This window comes from Cyanistes caeruleus, chromosome 2, assembly GCF_971803275.1.
Source record: "Cyanistes caeruleus chromosome 2, bCyaCae1.hap1.1, whole genome shotgun sequence".
NCBI classification, from domain to species: domain Eukaryota; kingdom Metazoa; phylum Chordata; class Aves; order Passeriformes; family Paridae; genus Cyanistes; species Cyanistes caeruleus.
Window position 1 is genome coordinate 46,582,361 of NC_141702.1, and position 16,945 is coordinate 46,599,305.

The 16,945-nt window shown below is 40.1% G+C and overlaps 2 long non-coding RNA genes across 3 annotated transcripts in view; one reads left to right on the forward strand and one right to left on the reverse strand.

Moving 5' to 3' along the window:
• LOC111927290 (uncharacterized) overlaps window positions 1-16,945 on the forward strand; it is a 48,953-nt gene that overhangs the window by 18,085 nt on the left and 13,923 nt on the right. The gene's annotated exons all lie outside the window — the stretch shown is intronic.
• LOC147654779 (uncharacterized) lies at window positions 982-9,797 on the reverse strand. Its single transcript, XR_015283111.1, has 2 exons — window positions 9,614-9,797; window positions 982-6,371 (listed from the first exon to the last, which is right to left on the reverse strand). It is a non-coding gene; the product is annotated as an uncharacterized LOC147654779 (long non-coding RNA).

Here is a 16,945-nt window from a genome sequence, read left to right on the forward strand (position 1 = left end):
TCTCTTGTTCATACTATTTCAGTCTTAAAAGAATTCATTAAACATTCACAAGTTTTTATACTGTTGACCAAATTTATTTGCTAATATCCATCTGAAAAGGAATAAATTTTTGCTAGGATGGCAAAAAATTCTCAGGTAGCCCCATGATTGTAATGCTCAAGATCCCACCATGGGTTTGCTCAAAATATTTCTAAAGTTTTGGGGACTAAAATGTTTGATTTTTTTCTTTTTGAAAGATGTCTGGAACGTGGTTTAGCTGAATTAGAAATTCAGTGTAGATAATCTCTGCCTTCCCATAGTAAACATTTATATTAGCATTAATTAGATAGATTTATGCATATATTGATAGGAAAAAAGCAAACACACCATAGAGAAGTGAACATTTACATGAATGATTAATAACATTCAAGTAGAAATTTTATGCAAAGATGTGGGTGGAGAGATAACTTAGCTGTTGTGCTTGCCCTTGATTTCTGGCAAACTTAGTGTCTTTCCTTTCAAGAATTGTTACCAGAAAGTTTATCTGATTACTTGTTAGCAAAAGAAGTGTTTATGTCTCTCTCCTCTTTGTTGAAGATAAACTGCTTTCACTCTACCAAGCCTTCTCCTTATGTTGCATGTGAGCTGTAAATCTTCCTTTATTTTAGTGATCTTATTTCTAAAGGACTGGCTGTTGAAAAAGCATGGCTTAAGAACAGTCATTTGATTAGGCTGTAAATGCAGTATATGTGGAAAAGAAGAAATGTCACCAGCGTTTGGGTGTGAATTTCCTTTATCCATTTATAAAGTGTTTTTGTGCACGGGATGGAATATCCAAAGCATAACATCTGCTATTTTACTATTCAATGAAAATATAACCAGCTGCATCTTGAAGCCAAATTGCTATGTATATGTTGTAGAAATTTGAACCTCTAGGCCAACAGGCCTTGGTTATCAGCAGATCAAAAAAATCTCTGAGAAGGGCCTTAGAAACAGAAAAAGTTTGGGCTAAATTAGAAGTTTATTGTTCTGCTAGGTTGTCTTAGATGGACACCAGATGCCCACCAAGCTGGTCTATCACTCTCCTTCCTGAGCTGGCAAGGGGAGAGAAAAATACAGCAAAAGGCTTGTGGGTTGAGGTGAGGACAGGGAGAGATCACTCACCAGTTACTGCCACGGGCAAAGCAGTCTTAGAGACCAGCAGGTTGAGGGAGTTGATTCTTCATCTCTACTCTACTTGTGAGATCCCACCTGCAATTCTGTATCCAGCCCTGGGATTGTCAATGTAGAAAAGATTTTCACCTGTTAGAGATGGTTCAGGCAAGTGCAATAAAAATGATCAGTGGGCTGGGGCACTGTTCTGGGAAGATAGGCTGAGAGAATTTGGGTTATTCAGCCTCAGAAGAGAAGGCGACAGGGAGACCTGATAGCAGACCTCCAGTACCTACAGGGAGCCTACAAGAGAGCTGGAGAGGGATGTTCTACAGAGGCATGTAGGGATAGGACAAGGAGGTGACTTTGAACTGAAAGAGGATAGGTTTAGAACAGATATTAGAAAGAAATTCCTTATTGTGAGGTTGGTGAGACACTGGACCAGGTTGCCCAGAGGAGTCTTGGGTGCCCCACCACTGGCAGTGTCCAATGCCATGTTGAGTGGGGCTTTGAGCAAACTGGTCTAGTGGGTGCCATCTCTGCCCATGGCATGGAGTTGGAAATAAATGACCTTTAAGGTCCCTTCCAACCCGAATCATTTTATGATTCAGTGAAATTAGTTGAATTTATTGCCAATCCGATCAAGAATAGGGTAATAAAGAATAAACCCGTACCTTAAAAGCACTTTCTCCCACCTCTCCCTTCTTCATGGGCCTAATTTTAATTCTAATTTCTTTATGTCCTTCTCTCCAGTAATGCAGGGGTATGGGAATGGAGACTGTGGTACTTTTATCACACACTGCTGCTCCTTCCTCTTCAGGAGGAGGACTACCCATACTCTTCTACTCCACTGTGGGGTCCCTCCCATGGGAGACAGTCCTTCATGAACTTCTCCAACCTGTGTCCTTCCCACAAGCTGCAGATCTAAACAAACTGCCCCAGTGTGGGTCCCTTCCCTGGGGTGCAGTCCTACAGAAACAGGCTGCTCCAGCATGGGTCCCCTGCTGAGGTACAAGCTGTGCCAGCAAACTTGCTCCAGCATGGGCTCCTCTCTCCAGGTCGTCACAACATCCTTTGGGTACATCCACCTGCTCTGGCATGGGCTCCTCCAGAGGCTTCAGGGGAATGTGTGCTCTGGCACCTGGCTCACCTCCTTCCTTTCCTTCTTCACTCATCTTGGTGTTCTCAGTGTTTATTCTCTCACATATTCTCACTCCTCTCTTCTGAGTGAGAGCTGTGAGAGCTGAGTTCTGAGCTGCTGGTGCTGTGTAGGGTTTAATTTCCCCCTTCTTAAATCTTCTATCCCAGAAGCACTGCCACAGTCACTGATGGGCTCTGCCGTGGCCAGCAGCAGGTCAGTCTCGGAGTTGACTCACATTGACTCTGCTGGACACAGGGGGAGCTTCCAGCAGCTTCTCACGGATTCCACTCCTTTACCCTCCTCCTCCTAAACCTTGACATGGAAACCCAATACAAATGTTATCAAAGAGAAAAATTCTTTTCTCTTAATTAGCAAATAGTGAATCTCGTGGGTCCACAGCAAAGTCTGGAGCCACTGGCATTGCTAAGAGATGCAGGATGCTTTCCCTGGCATGCAGCAGTCATTTGTACATGCTCCCACCGTGGATCCTGTTTTCACTTCAGAGCAGTAGTTAAGGATGGATGACATCAATAATAAGGAAGGTTTCACAGCATTATGTTCAGTGTTACCATGCCAAAAAAGAAAAAAAAAACTGAGCCAGATTAGTTGTTCATATTGAATTTGCCCTAATTTTTGCTGTTTAACCAGAGCAATTATAGAATATTATGGGACCAGCTAAAAGCTAGGGTTGTTTTTCTGGGTACAATATCGCAAAGAAAGAGATGTTGTTAAAGGTAGAAATGTAGGAACGTTCACTTAGTCAAATACCATGGAGGTTTTGCTCCAATTTATTGTGATTCCTGTCTGACCCACCTCAGCTGTGTGGGTTTTCTTTCATCATTCAAAAATGTCAAGTGTATGTTGAGCTATATGCCTTTATCCATGTCCAAGCAACAACCAGAGCAAACTTTTTATGTGCACATTAACTATGAAAGTTTAAAAGCAGTTTTAAATAACAGAATCTTGATTTTTTAAAAATTTTTTTTGAGGGAGGAAGGTTGAAATAAAATATAAATCACTCTTCAAGGTAATTTCAGTGCACAGTGGAAATAACCATTTTAACAATATTTTCATCTTCTGACTGGTGTTCCACTGCGTGTGCCTGGGAGTGCCAGCAGAATCTACACATTTTAATCTCACTCAAGAAAAAGAGTTGCACATTATAATTTTGTAACTTCCATCTTAAAGTACCAAATCACTCATTTTCGCTTGCATGTTGTAAACTACAGCTTCTCCTCAGAGACAAGGGCTGCAGTCAGGCTAGGATCTTGGTTGGGTGTGCCTTCACCATGCTGTTGTGTCTCACCCACCCAAGCTTTGGACCTGTGTCTCTGCTCAGTCTCCATCCTAAAAATCCCTTACAGAGGTTTTGTTTGTTGTGCTGTGATAAAGCATGAGCCTTTGTGGGAGGACTGAAGGTATTTGTCAAGTTTGAACAGGATGACTGGCAAGAGAGGAGTAACCACAACTCTTTTGCTCCTCCGTTCCACCTCCACCTACTGGAAGTTCCCCTTCTTTAATTTTGGAGCAGCTTGGGACTAGTCAGTGTATGTGTGAATATGGCCCTAAGAGAAAAGAAAGGGCTGCCTGTACACCTGCCTGCTCACTTGGGTTATGGTGGGATGGGTGCCCTCCTCTTACTCCTTGAAGTCTGGGCTATGGTTACCCAGAGGTGGAACATTCTTTTTTTACCCAAACGAAAGAGCTGCCAGTGGCTTCAAGAGCAGATCCCAGCAGCAGCCCGGTGCTGGTTCAGGGGGTGTGATTTCCTCAATGCTTTTGGGCAGTGCTGCTGTTTCACTAGAATAATCTCTCTGTAATAACTAAATTCTTGGTACAAGGGCTTTTAATTTTTAGAAAATGTGGAAATGTTTTCCTTTTGGCCTGGAGTTACTACTTTTGTCATCCTGTATGTCCTGTAATGTGATTAAATGCTTGCCTGGTTGTGCTGTCATAACTTTGAGCTACTGTCACAATTTATTGTTATGCTGTCATAGATATTACAAAAGTGCCATCTGTATTTAACAGCTGTGAGCAGTGTGTCTTAGTGATTCTTATGTAGCAAACTACTGTTGTTTTGACCAGATGTTCATTTTCTTCAATTACATCAAGTGCAATATTTTATAAAAAAGACTTGAGGACACTGTGAGTTTAGTAGAACTGATGATAACACCTTATTTCTCAAGCATGTCTCACAAAATCCTTTCATTTACATTATGATACTCTGCTGTAGCCAGTGCTATCCTACATGTGCAGGATGAGACAGGTGCTTCAACTTCTTAATTAAAAACAACCTGGTCTCTTCAACCTTTCTGTCTCCCTGACTCTTCCCCTTAGGGGCCCACCAGACACCCCAGTCCACAGTGGCAGGAGTGTTAAAACAAACTTGGACAAGTCAGCATTTTCATTTTCTTAGGCATTGAAAATTCAGAAACTTATATGAAAATTCAGAAATTTATACAGGGTCCAGTTTACAGTGGTAGTTAGGTGCCTAGAAATGCAAAAAGGTCTGGGTAGGATTTGCTAAATCCTAAACGGATTATGTACTTAACTCCTATTGACCTCCTTTCAAATGGTTTTGATTCTTTTGTCTGCAAAATACAAAACAAACTGAAAAACCTGAAACAATCTGCTTCTGAAAACTGAAAAGTTGCTGATTTTGGTCAGTGCAGAACTAACACATGAAAAACCCACCCACGAAATGCAAATACTTCTGTATGTGATGTTACAGCAGCCAGGAGTTGCAAAAGGAAGTGAAGAGTGAAGAGACCCTTCATTCCAGTTCTCCCTCCTGCTTTCCCCTCTTTCATCCATGTCACTACCAGTTACAAAGACAAGACATTAGCTGAGAAAAGTTGAGTTTCTTTCTAGAGGCGTATTCCTTCTCTACTCCTTCTCTGGGTGTGAAAACCAGACATGATCTTTTTCATAATCCTTCTCAGCCACTGGCATGGAACTTGGTCTCAGACAGGCTGGGTCATAGAAAAACTACTATTCAAAAATATCAATATAGAAAAGAAGGTATTGCACTAGACACTTCTTGTGTTTGCATTTATTTACTTTAAATTTGAGGTAGCCAAGGCAAGGTGACCTAAGTTCAACTTGTGGGATGCCTTCCCACTCCATCCTATTGACAGACAGTAGTGTCTACATCAAAAAACTCCAGAAAAAGAAAATCTAGCTATTAAGCAGATGAAAGTGTGAATTATAAAAAATGGCAGGGAATGGTGAAATGTACTTGCTGTGTTTCTATTCTCGAGATCTTCCTTGAGATGAAGGTGTGTTAGGAAGAAAACAAATCTCCTGGGACAGCTGGAGCCTTTATCCAGTACCTTGCCTTAGCCTTTATCTGCTTACCTCCTGTGGTGCAGAGCTTGTTCTGGGTAGGAGAACAACACAGCACACAGGAAAACAGGCATGAAAGAAAGCATTTTGAAAATGGTCTAGTGCACTCAGTTCTTTCAGGCTGAGGGCAGCACATGCTGATGAGAAATGCGAATCACACTGAGAAAGTGCCAGAAGCCTGAGGTTTGCTCCTACCTAATTGGCTTGTTAAGCTGTTAAAACTGAAAGCACCAAATCCTTGGATATTTCTTTGTATTTCTTTTTATTTTTATTTTCGTTCGCAGATGTGAAAAGAAACATGCACACCTAAGATCTGATACAAAACTGGCTTTGCTATGCTTCACCTCCTGTGTGATAATGTCTTAATTCACCATATTCTGTGCTTGTGCAGCACTCAGTGCAGTGGGGTCTTGGGTTGTGCCTGGGCTTTCTGGTAATGAGCATCATCACACGTGAAACAGCTAAAGCACTATGATGTGTGTCTGCTTAGCTTTTGTCTTTGGCAAGTAATATTGTTGTCATTGCCACATCATTTCTGTGTCCTGTCTGCCAGCTATTACTTTTTAGATTTTGATAGTACTAACATTGATCTGTTCACAATATATCTAAGCCATTTAAAGAGATAATCCATTATCAGTAAGTACACACACCTTATCACAAGTACCCACATGTGGACATCATGCCTTTACCTCATTCTTTCTTTGCCTGCCACCTAAAAGTGTGTAAAATCTTGGAATCATAGAACACCTTCCACCTGCAAAAATTCCAGATGAGTTCAGCAGTAAGTCTTTATCAGAGTTATAACCATCCCACAACTCCAAATCACTTTCCTCAGGTCTCTGCAGTATTTGCAGAAATTCCTGTTTCTAAATTACGAACAAAAGTTGCATAATTTTTGTCTGTTCATTTAGTTGACATTCATGACTGTTTGGCTGCTGCAGACCATGTGCTACGGACACCATAACTGACCCAGCTCAAAGGATGAAACCAGTTAAGAGCAGCAGGATTTTATGTGAAAGCTAAAATCCAGTTGCTCATATTAAAGTGACTTTGTTTCTCAGTTTTCCAGGGATTTTGATAGGAGATTCTTAATTCCATACTTGAGTGTCTCATTGACTGAAATCTGCCTTTTGAACCTCTTATGGTGTCTTGAATCAAAACAACTGTGTGTTTTCTATGTACTTCCACAATCTTGATTTTTTTCATGGGTTTTGTGCTTTAACAACCACCATTCCTTGTTGTGTTAAGGAAAGAAGAATGCCTAATTCTGTAATAAAAACGGGGACATTCAGTGTGTTTTTGTGTACAGGATGGGGTCTCTGAGATTGTTCAAAGAGACAAAAAATGAGAGAAAATATAGAGCTGGAAAATATTTTTGAGGTGTTACCTTTATTTTAAAGTTTAGGGTTTTTTTCTAGTTTTTTTTTTTATTTTTATTACTGTTATAATTTCAGAAGCACTTACATCTTACGGAATTGTCAAATGATTTATCATCCTCTTTCTGAAGCTCTCCCTGATGCTGTTCTTCAGCATCTGATTTTTATGAGTCTTATTGCTGGTTTCTAGGTCACTGAGCCCAGAGGCTGCTCACAATTGGTTGTTGCCTCAGATGCTCGCAGAGTGGGGGATATTCTCCTCTTTATCTATTTATGTGTAGTTAATGCAAACAAGTCATAAAAGAAATCTGTAGCCTTCTTTTTTTATAAGTATATTTAATGTGTGAAGCCAGTTAAGCTGGGAACAGAACAGGAAATAAGATCATGCCAAGTCAGAGAGCAATCAATAAGTGATACTGTTTTATAAGCAAAGTATTTGATTATTCCTTGCAGCGATTTGCCAGAGAAGCAGAGCTCTTGTTTCCTCAGTAGGAACTGAATTAACAAGTACAGCAGTAAATTTCTGACACACACATTTTAGAATTAGCAGTGTATCTCGCAGTCAAATATTGTATTGTTTCAATCCCCAAAGCAAGGTCCAGAAGCCTAAAGATTTCCACTTTAATGAGTGAGAATTTTACTACAACCTAATATCTTGGGGAGGCTGCTACCTCTATGAGGACTAAGTAGTTAAAAACTGCTGTAAACTTTTATTTAAGCTCATCAAGTTTGAGATGACCCTGCAATGTGCACTTGCAGCCCAGAAAGACAACTGTATCCTGAGCTGCATCATGAGAAGTGTGGCCAGCAGGGTGAGGGACGTGATGCTGCCCCTCTGCTCTGCCCTCATGACACCCCATCTGGAGTGCTGTGTCCAGCCCTGGGGTCCCCAACGTAGCAAGGACATGGACCTGCTGGAGTGAGTCCAGAGGAGGCCATGCTCAGATGCACCTCTCCTGTGAGGACAGGCTGGGAGAACAGGAACTGTTAACCTGGATGAGAGAAGACCCTGGAAAAAGCTTGCAGCACCTTTTGGTACCTACAGGAAGCCTACAAGAGAGCTGGAGAGGGAGTTTTTGCAAGGGCATGTGGTGATAGAACAAGGGGTGGTGTCTTTAAACTTAAACAGGGTAGATTTATGCAGATTATTAGGAAGAAATTCTTTATTATGAGACACTGGGACAAGTTTCCCAGAGAAGCTGTGGATGCTTCACCCCTGCCAGCGTTCAAGGCCAGGTTAGATGGGGCTCTGAGCAACCTGGTCTAGTGGAAGGTGTTCCTGCCCATGGCAAGGGGCGTTGGAACTAGATGGTATTTAAGGTCCCTTCCAACCCAATCCATTCTATGATAACATGCACATTAATGTCTTCTTTCAGCTTTGCAAGACATGCGGAAGAATTTTGTGCTCACACAAACTCTCATTTTACAGGTTTATGAAAGTATGATATATAAGACATGTTTATGGTCAAAAGGAAATTCAATTAAAATGTGTTCAATTCCAGTAATTTATATTCATACTCTCATGGAAGTTGTAACACAAAGCATATCTGCCAATATTTGTTTGCAAGTAAATGAGAGTTTGTAGGGCCCTTTTCTCTACTCATTTAGTATTTGCTGCTTTCAAGCATTTTGTGACTGAATTTTATGAGCATGAATGATCATAGGAACCAAGTTTTATGCTCCTGTGATCATGGGGAAAATGTGACTTATGTGATTTGGGGAAAATGAGCTTAGTTATTAAATGCAACGTTTCAAAAAACCTAGAGATAAATGCATTATCCTTTGAACTAGAGAGAATAGCAAGACAATGAAGCAGAGATTTCTCCTCCATAGTGTCAGGTATTGGGCACGAAATAAACCATTCAAAGTAACAAGTACGGTGGAGAAAATGGAGATCTGTATGGAAAAGCTATGTGAAAAGAGAAATGAAATTCATCAGACATGATTCACTGAGGACCTTGCTTAGCTGTGATGCTGGGTTTCTAAATGCTTTACCATTCTAGAATTTAAAGTGGATGATGATGCCTCATTAAGAGATTTTCCTTAATGCTTATTTGTCTAAGCCAATTGTTTACACTGTCCTCACTCCTAGGGCATTTGCCCACCAATCCATCTCAGGGTCTGAAATATGCCATTTGCTTAGGTGACTAGTGGCTCAGGGTGTTCTGGCCTGAAAAATACCAAGGTAGATGCTTTTCAGGTAACTCAAGTGCCTCTTGTGTATGCTCACGTCTGGAAACTGAGGTATGCAGCCTCATGTTTAAGCCCATATTGGAAATGTGGATCCCTGCATACAATCCCAAGAACTCTGTCAGGGGCAGCCAGGACTACGTCTGTCCTCCATTGTTCCTAACTCATGAAGTTTAATTAATGTAAGAAAATACAAAACCAACTCCTAAATCTTATACCACCGCTTATGACTACAGTCAGCCTATTTAGCTGCAGACAGGGCTTTACTCTCTGAATTTACAGAACTGTGCTCAAAATAACCTCTTTCACCCTTGCAGAAGAAAACCCAGCTCTGTTGAAAGTTAGCCGCTGGGTAGTCTTTCTGCAAATCCCCTTAATTAAGCAAGCTATGCTGACTGTTGTCACCCTGCTGCTACAAAATGTAACCAACCTTAGTGCCTGACAGGATACAAAACCTCAAAGACATTGGACTTTTCCTGAGACGGAGGTTGGCTGCCTGCCGATGAGAACTGCTGCAGGGTATTTATTCCCAGAGGAAAGCTGGCCTGACTTGAGATGGAAGTCAGGAGTGACTACAGAGCTGTATTATTTGGGGCATTAGGGCTTCCTCAGAGCCAAAGGGATCCAAATGCCCAGCTGTTGTCATGGCCATTGTCACATCACAAACGTGGCTCCAGGTTTCTCCAAAGCACGGGGAGAGGCAGTGGGGAGGAGGCAGGGACACTGCCCTGCTGAGGCTCAGGGGTTTTCAGCTTGTTTCACACTGCTTTACTTCTTGTGGAGGGGTGCTGGCCGGGGACAAACCAAGCCAGCTCCCTGGGGCTCAGGCACTGGCAGGAATGAGCAGCTTTTATTCTGCTCTTTCACTGCTCCCAGCACTCTGTTCCATGCCTAAACTTCCCCCAGTCCTTAGTGGAGCGTTTCCTCTGCTTGCAGGACTAAATCAAATCACTTCCAGCTTTGGTTTTAGCAAAATCACACCCTTACCAGGAAATCTGCCCTTGGGATCCAGTTGCAGTGATAGTCTGCTAAGCAGCATTTCTCTCATCATGCATGATCCTAGAGGCAGTGGTAGCTGTAACTTATTAATGAGAATTAAATAAATGGAAAGAAACAAAAACCATATTCTGGTCAAACTCAAAATGTGCTATGCAGAAACTTTTGACCTTAGTGAGAGTTTACATACTACGCTAAACACCTTGACTGTATATGACTTTACATGGCAATGGAGTAGAAGTCCATATCTTGAAATCTCCATCAATTTTTTCCAGACCTCCCGTTCTGTCTGAATTGGACTGGGGAACAATGGTGTCACACATAAAGAAAACTTTCCAGGTTTTTGTTCTCTGTAGGCAGCTCCACATATTCGCTCACTCTTCATGAATGTGTGGGATGTACCCACTTGTTTCAGTACAGCAAAGCATAGGTCAAAGCCTTTATCCCCTCAGCAAATTCATCCCTAGAACACATGCTCAGCTCACTGAAGTTGGTATTTTTTTTTTTTTTAATTTTTTTAAAGCAGCTAGACTGTGGAGACAGACAGAATATAAATTTATTCATGGAAGCATTTCAAATCTTAGCAGACACATTTGTGAGTTTGATTTACTAGCATACATCACGACAGTTATGAGTATATTTTAAATAGAGATACAGTCTGTCTCTGAAAGATATGCCTTGTCAATTGTGCCTGCAAACTCTATGTAATTTTAGGATGCTTTCTTTTTTTATATATTGATATTGCAGTGATATCAGTGCTAAAAAATTAGATAGATGCAGAATTCTCTGAAATATTAGCCAAAACCAAATATACAGTATTTTTCTTGTGATACCTGTGAAAATCATTGAATGTAATTTTAACTTTATATTCCATTCAGGTACAGGCACAATGATCAGTTGAAATATGTCAGAGAAAATGCAATCAAAGTGAAGTACACAGACAGAAAGAAGGTGGCTAAAAGGGTTTGGCATTTTTGAAAAAGACTTAAACTTTGTTATATGCATATCAGTATTTTGTGCAGCTATGGCTTGTAAAGAACATGTGCTAGTTTATTTAATTAACAGTGCTTATAACACAGTATCTTAAATACGAGCAGGTTGGTCATTTTGCAGTATCTCTGCTAACAGTGAGTGCATTAAGCAAATTCCAGATGTTTTCATTCTGTACAATGTGATCCTCAGTAGGCACAGAATAGCACAGAAGAACAAACCACTGTTCATCCCTGACCCCACTGCAGCTGTGTGTAGCTGTGGTCATACAAAAATGTTCCTGCTGTTCAGCATGTGTCAATCTCAAATGCTAACTCAGCTTATTAAAACTTGTTCAGGTGAAAATAATGCTACAGACTTGTAAGGGTATGGTTTGTCCTGGACTAGGCTTCAGTTTTGAGCTGAAGACAATCAGAAGTATGTTGTCTATTTCTGGCCCCATCTATTGATAGGAATTCCTTGCAAGTAATTTTTGTCCTTTTTCAGAGAGGCTATGTTTAAATAATCAATGGAAGTTTTGCCACTTTCTCTTAAGGCTCTGAACCTTGTAAATTAGGCAACGATTCTGTAGCTCTGTGTTGCTACAGTGTTGGCTAGCACAGAGCATAACAATGAGACAGAACAAACTGTAAATCACATTGCCGGAGCTTAGATGTGATTCAGATTTTCTGAACAAAATAGCAGCCTTTTATTTTTATTTTTTCACTGTTTTCCTCACAGAAGATAGGGAAATTGACCTGTGAGTTTTGGGTAGTGGGGAAAAGGTGCTGTGAGGCTGATAGAGCACCCAAACTTCCAAAAACCATCTTCTCAGTTTCAAGTGGTTGGTGAGCTCTGTACTGAAGCTGAGACCTAAGTTCATGACCCTGAGCTGGTCCACAGACATCTGTACTCATTGTGAGAGTACACAGCATTTCCTGAACCCCACCAGTGTAATTTCTGACTCTGTAAAGCTTGAGAGGGTTTTTTTATGTGAACCTTTGCCCTATGTTTGTAAGAAAGGTACAAATTTGAAAGGCTACCCAGCAGGGAAAATTGCATCATTATTTCAATGTGATAAGAATAGGAGAAAGAAGGGGTGAAATGCGAGGCAAGGCTTCTTGTTTGTCTGTGCCTGCCTCAAGGGGCATGGGATTTGGACAAAATCAATCTTTGCAAAGACAGGAATATTTGTTTGGTTAGAGTCAAATATATTTTGAGTCAAAAACCTTCATGTTAACATGAAAGTTGTCATCTGATGAAATATAAGATAAAAATGTATTTTATTGGAGGCATCAAACATTGTTCAAATGCATAGGAAATGGATACCATCTTCTGAAAAAGTGTCTTTGTACTCCATGGGATGGAAAAGCAAAATACACAGGTAAGTAGAAGGGTCCATGCAGTTGTGTGATGTGTCCCACTGATGGCTGTGAGAAGATAAATAGCACTTGCAGAATACAGGGACAGTCACCCATTGCTCACCACACCAATTATAAATGGAGTCTTGGGGATGGCTGTAGCTTGGAAATACAAGATTCTTCTGCTTTTATTAACAAGATATGGACTATTATCAAGTCTTTAAATCCACACAATGGAAGAGTTAGTTTCTTGGAGTATACAAGTTAGTTTCAGAAAATTTACTTCCCTTTTCTGATGAAATTTTAAAATCCTTTTTCCATGACCAAAAAAACAAAAAAAAAGGGAAAAGAAAAAAGCAGTGCTTGCCTCATTTGATCTCACTTTTTTAACACTTTTCCCACAGGGAATATGAGATGCATTTTTTTTACTGTCTTGCAACAGTTTTTAAACAGTTCATTTTTAATTTCAAGATTTTTCTTTGACTGATGAAAAAAAACTGCTAAAATGAGAAAGCAATTCCTGTTTTAGACTGGAAGTACTGAAAAAGGTTTTGTAGAAACAGAAGTGTTATTGTAGGTACAAGCAAAATATTTCACACAGTCATGTCAGGAAGCAAAAAGAATCGTATGGAGGCAAATTACATGGTTGAAGTTGGTTTCATAGTGGAAAGGAAATGGTAGCTGATGGGAAAATGAGCAGGCAGAGAAAGAGCTTTCTTTGTGAGGTATTGAAAGTAAACTGTTGTGGTGAACTTGATATTTTTTAAGGACTGGAAAGACAGAGGGTGTTTTCAGCATTGTGACTGATATGCCATGGAAGACCTAAAGAAAATTGTTCCAGCTGAATATGAAGAGGAGCTTTACTGTGCAGGTGACTTATGGAACAGGTTGCCCAGAGATGTTATAGAGTCTCCCTCATCAGAGATATTCAAGACTTGACTGGACACAATCCTGTGCTTTGTGCTCTGGGATGACCCTGCTGGAGCAGGGAGGCTGGGCCAGATCATCTTCTGTGGTCCCTTCCAACCTGACCCATTTCTGTGACCCAAACACAAAGCTGAAGGAAATTCATACTCAAAGGTAGATGTCAGAGGCAATTAAAGAAATTTCCATAACCCAAGGTGGGTCACTCTCTTTATATAAAATATTTGTCTTTTGAGATAGCGAGAACTTGTGAGAACCTGCATGGGCATGGACTGATAGAGAGAAAATGAGACTACAGTGGAAAGAGGCATTGGTTAACCTCCAAACTAGCATGCTGCACCAATTTTGGCTTCAAATCTAGTTAGAAGATCTTTTAGATCTTTTTTTTTTTTTTCTGCTGATTCACAGATTTTATCTTTTTGATTCACTTGTGTGAGTGAGAAAGTGAACCCTGGAAGCACATCAGGGAAGGGGTTTGCTTTCACGACACATTTAAGGCTGGTATGTGAAACTGAGATGGAAAACCCTCTTTTCCATGCCAGTATTTGAGGAACAGCACATAGCAATGACAAACTCAGTAAGAAATAGTTAATTTGCAGTAGCACAGCTTTTTACACTGCATTATCAATATGCTGAAGCAGATGGCTTCTAAAAACTTTGTTTCTGACACTGATCTTCAGGTACATTACCTGTTAGGTGACACTCCAAGTGAGATTCTTAGCAAAATGCCCTATGTCAGTGCATGAGTAGTGAATCCAGCTGCTTTTTATGTTCTGTGTGCCACTCCAAGTTTTCACAGTCTTCCCTGGCTTCAGTCAGGCCTCTACTTTCTCTGTTTTTCACTAAAAATGCCTGACCTTCCCATGTAATTAGCCTAGGTTTGCCTATTGCATTATACTCTGGCTCCAGAAAATAACCATTCAGATTGAGTTACTGCACTAGTCGTTTTATAACGAAGTGGGCATAGGATGGATAGCTGTTGGCCAAATTAATGTGTTTTCCTTCCTGGATTTTGAAAATTGAGAATGTCTTGTATGGAAATGCATGTGGAGCAAACAGTCACTGTTGTTTGCACAATGTATGGTGGTTATTTAGATACCTGAAGGCAAGTAACCTTATGAATAAGCTCTGCTGACTGTCTACATGCCAGTCCCCCCGGACCTGCTGTGTCGTGATCTCATTAAAGTATCATTTAACTTTCATTAAGGCAGAAAGAAAGTACAGGACTGGCTGTCAATCTAAGTCTATTTTGCAATTCCGGGGCCAAATCCTTTTCACCTCACTGGAACAAGTTATTCCACTGAAACCAGCAAAGTATTTCTGTTGAGGTTTGCTCTTGATCAAAGTAGAATGACCTGATACTGCTACTAACCGAACTGAACCTCAGCAAAATTCAGCAGATGTGAAGCTGCCTTCTTGTGGAAAGTACACCCTCCTCACTGCAGAACTCCTCAGGCCTCAGGTGGGTGAATCTGAAATGATCACAGATCCTACTGATCTAGTTTGCTTCAAAAGGAGCAATTATGATTTCTGAAATCATAATTTGTGATCTCTTGCTCTCCCATCTGTCCCCACAGGAATCCACACTGGTACACTGCCTGACATCCAAGTATTTCTGGCAGCCAGCTGAGGTGTCAAGTGGAAATCATAAGTAATTTTACACTGAGGCTTAATATTGTAGAGGAAAACAAATCTATTAAGTAGTTTTCTAGTGAAAAACAAGAGCTGACAGTTGCAAAGTATTGCAAGAAGAAGCAAATAAAGCATTAAGCATTATCTGATCTAGACCTGTTACTTCATTTGCTTGTGGGTTCTTACAATAAAAGTGGTTAATTGTATCAAAGAACAATTTTAATAGATGAAAATTCTAGTGACATCAGACACATAACTGAAAAACATTCAGGCCATTTGTGTAACAAGTTGGATACTGTGCTGGAAGAGTCTAATTTGTAGGACATTTGGATAAAATGAAACCCAATGCATCATTCATTGTACATCCACGCACACTTGTGATTTGGACTGGGGAATTGAAATTATTCCCAAAGAATGAGGAATTCCCAGTAAACATGAGGCATAAACTTGCTTTGATGAAGTTCCTGCTCTTTAAACACTGCCCATCACTGCTGCCTATAGGACAGTGAGGTGCATAGTGAGGTATGTTGTGTGTTGCACTACTCATCTATTCAAACCAGCTTTTCCAAATGATTTCTTACATGGTAACCAAACCCTGATGAGGTCTGACAACTTTAATGCTGAGTGCAGTTCAGGAACAAATAAAGATTTCCTGTTCTGGGCTGCTTTCAAGTCAAAGTCTCATCCTGTAAGTTCATCTGTTCTGGTGTCTCCAGCATTCAAACAAGACTCTAAAGGCACTGCTGGCCCACAGCCCATGTCAAGGTAAAAAGCAGAAAAACAGTTCAGTGAGTGGCATGAGAAGGGAGTCAATTATAAAAGCATGGACTGATGCATTGGAAATGAGAGAAATGTCATGGATGAAATTCTAATTCTGTTGAAGCTAATGAAAGCATTGGCACTGATTTAATTAGGTCAGAATTTCATCAGTCTACACACTTACTGAAGAATATTGTTATTCCTGACTGTCAATTTCTTATAAGCATTAGTATAAAAGAGGACATTTATGGGGCCAGAGTAGAAATATTTTTGAAAAATGTGCTTCAACTATCAAGACTAATCCAGAAAAAGTGTAAGATATTTGTAAATATAAATGGAAAAAATGTGGAATTCAAACTTCCCAAAATGTATCTCTTTGGCTTGAATTTGGTGATTAATTTGGGAAAAAAAAGGTACTTAAAAGATTGATTTTGAAACTTTTCAAACAAAACACCTTAAACTAATAATCCCATACTGAATTTTTCCTCTCATTTATTGTTTTTAAATGTGAATTAATATGAGAACAAAATGGTACATTTAGTTTTACCAGCAACAAAATATATGTGTATGTGCATATATATATGTTTTTATATATTTATGTGCATACACACACTCACACACACACACACACACATATATATATATATATATATGTATACTTAAAATATAATCTTTTAAAATATATACTTTCTTTTATTACTATTATAATCACATCCTTATAGGTTTGAAGGGGCTTAGGGCATTACAAGAGCTGTTCACATAACACCTTTTCTGGACATTTGGAGGAGAGAATACAGAGCCTGGCTCTGCCCTAGCTTTCCCTCTGACCTTAAAAGATGTATTGGGTAGGATGGGTTTGCCTGCCCTCTGGGCAGTGTGTCAAGAGCTAAACATTTAAAGGGTTTGGATGTCACTGTAAAAAACCTCTTCTGATATAGAACAGGGGGTTTTTGATAGAGTGAGCAAGTTGTGACTGCTCTCATGGCAAGAGAGGGTCACTTTTAGATCTCTTGACTCCCTCACAAGCTCTTTTCTACAGAAGTGTCTGACATCCCTTGCAAGGCTCCTTGTGGACATAAAGACCAGCTCACAGTTCCCATGGATTAATTCACTGACATTAG